This window comes from Ictidomys tridecemlineatus, chromosome 8, assembly GCF_052094955.1.
Source record: "Ictidomys tridecemlineatus isolate mIctTri1 chromosome 8, mIctTri1.hap1, whole genome shotgun sequence".
Taxonomy (NCBI): domain Eukaryota; kingdom Metazoa; phylum Chordata; class Mammalia; order Rodentia; family Sciuridae; genus Ictidomys; species Ictidomys tridecemlineatus.
Genome location: NC_135484.1, coordinates 99,176,235 through 99,180,705, shown reverse-complemented (window position 1 = coordinate 99,180,705; position 4,471 = coordinate 99,176,235). Strand labels below are relative to the sequence as shown.

General features: G+C 45.0%; 1 pseudogene; it reads right to left on the bottom strand.

The window, feature by feature from the left end:
• Window positions 1-1,205: 1,205 nt before the first annotated feature.
• On the bottom strand, window positions 1,206-3,266 carry LOC110597494 (regulator of chromosome condensation pseudogene; annotated as a pseudogene).
• Between the last annotated feature and the right edge of the window lie 1,205 nt (window positions 3,267-4,471).

The following is a 4,471-nucleotide window of genomic DNA, read 5'->3' as shown; positions in this document are numbered from 1 at the left end:
ACAGGCCTGGAAAGGTATGCAGAACTTTAGATTATAATCATGTTCCTTTGTCCTTCATTTTGTCTACTTTCTATCTTTTTATAAATTTTCTTCTGTCCTATTGCATACTTTTTATCTTCCTGAAGATTATTAGGAACAGGAAGAATGGCAGGTGACTGCAGAAAGTCTTGATGGAGCTCCAACTTCTCAGAGTGTGGGCACCAAACCCAAACTCCCAGGGAAGGAGTTTGTGTTTTTTGATAGGAAAAGCCAGAACCGGCCACGACCTTGGGAGGAAAGGATTGATTACATCTCTGGGTGAGCCCTGTTCCTTCTGACAAATCCTCTCCCCTCTCCGTCACCCACTTCATTCTTTAGGTCTCAGGATGAATCCAGAAAGAAGGAAGAAGAAGAAGAAAAAATTTTGATCTGCTGACAGGGAAAAGGCTGGAGATGACAGAGTGCTTGGAGCTGGTGGGAGGCTTGCTGGAACCTTGTTTATTTATTTATTTGGTACTAGGGATTGAACTCAGGGGCACTCTACCACTGAGCCTCATCTCTAACATCCCAGCCCTATTTTGTATTTTATTTAGAAACAGGGTCTCATTGAGTTGCTTAGCACCTTGCCATTGCTGAAGCTGGCTTTGAACTCATGATTCTCCTGTCTCAGCCTCCTGAGCCGCTAGGATTATAGGCGTGTGCCACCGAGCCCAGCCCTGCTTCCCTGTTTTTGAAGGGGGGTGTTGGGGCAAGGAATGAAGCCCTCTGAGGCTTCATCAGCTTTGTTTCTTGTCCTCAACTAATAGGGCTGTGTGCTGGCCCACACTGGACTCAAATGAGACCATGCTTTCCTCTAGCTATCTACCTGTCATCTCCATGAAGCTCCTGCTTTTTCTTCTAAACCCATGCAGACCGTAGGATGCTGGCCAACAGAGAAGTCCACCCAGGTCTTGGTGGAGTTCTTAAAGGATATCAGGTTCTGGGGTATGAAGCATGATTCTGTGTCTGGAGTTCCAAACTGATGGCAATTGGAGAGGCCCTTGCAAGAGATGGCAAAAAAGGAAGCAGCACCATCCTGGAATCTCATGTGACCCTGTTTCCCCTGGATTTCAGCATCACTTGCTGGAGGACCACAAGCTATTCAAGGCTTGTGGCATACTACAGTTGGCGAATAATTCAAGCACATGGCTCAACTGGGCCTGCTTCCCACACGGTGGTGGTCAACATCACCCATGGTTGTTTCCTGGGGCCACTAACCATGGACATGTTCAGCTATATTTGCACGAGCATCATGCTCTTCTTAATGTGCTCCAATAGCCAAAACACAATCTTCTTGTACTTGAAGAGTCCCAGAAGAAGATTTGGCTGTGTGATTGCTGACACCTGTATCACTTTGTATTGCAATTCTGATTTCCTACTAACCATGTCCCAACCCTCCACTGATATGACCCTTCCCAGGGCACCCTCATCATTGCAATGAAAGGACTAGACTTGGTCACTTTTGCACACATGGTGGTATGAATGACCAGCCTTGGCCTTCACAGCCTCCTCCAGAGCAGGCACCAGAGCTGGCTTCTTCCTGTCCATCACATTCTCATTCAGTCCTAGTTGACCATGTCACATTGCCCTGGCTCAGTGTCAGCACCAAGCCTGATTCTGTGCTGCAGGACTGTGAAAGATGAGTTTGAAGAAGAAAGCCTGTGGGAACATTTCTAGTTAGGAGGGCCTCCCAGTGGGAGAGGAGGCCCTGCAGGGGAGTGGGAGCCAGGAACACGGCAGGAGGCAGCAGCCTGTATTGCCTAATTACAAGAGCCCTTCATATTCTTGATTTGGGGCATGGCATTTTCTTGGGGTGGCCATCTCTTAGCTATATACTTTGGTGCTATCTCCCTGTCCTTGGTGCAGGTCAGCTACAAGAAATGCCACACTCATCATGAGAAACTAATGTGACTCCATTTTTAAGAAATCAGCATCAGAGCAAAGCCTGACCAAGGAAGCGGGCGTGACCCTTGTCCTTGGAAAAACCTACAGAGCTCTCTTAAGCACTACCCACCCTGCTGAGTTGTTTGTCTGTAAATAACAGGAGAGATCTGTGGTGCCAGGTGTCTCTGACTCAGTTAGGCTAGGTGAGGACCCATAGCAACCCCCCTAGCAACCACCAATCAGCATGAGACAGGGAAAATACCTGGAATGCCAGGTGACCCCCCTAGTAATTTATGGTGGTTGATAACATGTTGGGAAACCATGTAGTTTAGCATGTACACCCCTGGTGGCCTAAACCAGTCAGTTCAAAGGAATCCCCCTCTTGTACTAACCAATCACCCCTACCCAACTTGTTCTCGCCATTAAATGTGCTAATCAATGTTAAGAGTTGTTGTTTGGGGCTGGGGATGTGGCTCAAGCAGTAGCGCGCTCACCTGGCATGTGTGCGGCTCTGGTTTGATCCTCAGCACCACATACCGAAAACTAAAAAATAAATATTAAAATTCTCTCTCTCTTAAAAAAAAAAAAAAAAGAGTTGTTGTTTGACTTTCCCACGGTATGGAATGAATTGCTGTGTGATGTTGTGACGCATAGAGTACCTCCAAAACCTATAAAATCTCACTGAACAAAGGACTGGGACTCACTCCCTCAGACCACTGTTGTGAGTCCAGGCTCTTACTTAGACTCTTGTGGGGTTGCATCTGGGGACGTGGCTCAGTGTAGCGCATTTGTCTCCTGGACATCTATTGGGGTCCCACGAATCTGACATAACAACCAACAGGCTGCAAACAGATCCAATCCCAACCCTGAAATAGAGAGGGCATTTATAAGCTCTTTAAAGGGTATTTTACGAAAGCCCTCAGAATTTAAAAATTCTACAACTACTGAGCTTCCTAACTTCCCTCCCGTATCCATGCCCAGGTTGGGAAAAGTTAGTAGTTCTGTTTGAATGATAATTAAACAGAAAACCTTCACAGGTTCTCTTTGATTCTTGACTCTGGAACACTTGCATTGTTTTATATATCTGGAGACAAATTAGTAATACACACACACACAGACACACACACATATGTATATAATCTTTAGAGGTCAAATGTTTTCCTAAACCTGCTGATTTTTTTTTCTTTTTCAGACTATATATATTTTTTAGAGCTGTTTTAGGTTTATAGCAAAATTGAGTGGAAATTACAGAAACTTTCTGTGTACCCCTATCCCCATACATGCATAGCCTCCTCCACCATTAACATTCTGCATCAGAGTGGTGCATTACTTGTATGTACCTGCACTGACCACACAAAGCTCATAGTTCACACTAGAGTTTGCTGTTGGTATTATACATCCTGTGGGTTTTGACCAAAGTATAATGACGTATATCCACCATTGTAGTATCATACTAATTAGTTTCATTGCCCTAAAAATCTTATTCTGCCTCCTCATCCCACCTGTGTTTGTCAGCTTTTCATTGCTGTGACCAAAATACCTCATAAGAATAATACGGAAGAGGAAAAGTTTGTCCCGGTTTACAGTTTCAGCGGTTTAGTCCATGGTGGGCCAACTCCATTGCTCTGGGCCCAAGGTGAGGCAGAACATCATGGCAGAAGGGCATGATGGAGGAGCACTTCTCCTTTCATGTTGGCCAGGAAGTTGTGGCAGTAGGGACTGCATGGAGGATGCATCCATCCTGGGGACATTCCCATTGACCTACCTCCTCTAGCCATACCTACCTGCCTACAGTTACCACCCAGTGAATTCATTCAAACCAGCATGTACTGCTTAGGCTTCAGCCCTCATAATCTAATCGTAGCTCTGAACATTCCTGCAATAACATAGGAGTTTCAGGGGGATACCTCATATCTAAATCATAACATCACCCAACACTGTCCCCTGGCAAACACCGATCTTTGAACTATGTCCATTGTTTTGCCTTTTCTAGAGTTTCCAGTTGATTGCCTTCTTTCCAAGTGACCTTCATATAAGGTTTCCCTATGACTCTTCATGGTTTTATAGCTCCCTTCTCTTTTTCCTTTTTTGGTGCTGGAAATTGAAGCCAGGTCTCACACATGCTAGGCAAGTGCTCTACCCCTGATCTATACCCTGGCCCAACACCACATTTCTTTTTAGCTTGAGTTATATTATATTGTCTGGATGCCTCACAGTTCCTTCACCTACTAAAGAACATCTTTCCAGGTGCTATGTCTGTAATCTCAGTTACTTGGGAGGCTGAAGCAGGCGCATCACAAGTTCAAGGTCAGCCTGAGCAACATAGCAAGACCCTGTCTCAAAATAAAATAGAAAGGGCTGGGGACGTGGCTCAGTGTAGCGCATTTGTCTAGCATTTGCTCGAGTCCTGGGTTCCATCACTAGGACTGAAAAACAAAAATTTGATTGCATCTAAGTTTTGTCAATTATGAGTAAACCTGCTATAAACCATAAATCTCCTTTTCATGAGTTTCATGGCCACAAAGAAGATGGAAAGACTGCTCACACCTGCATAAACAAACATCACAAA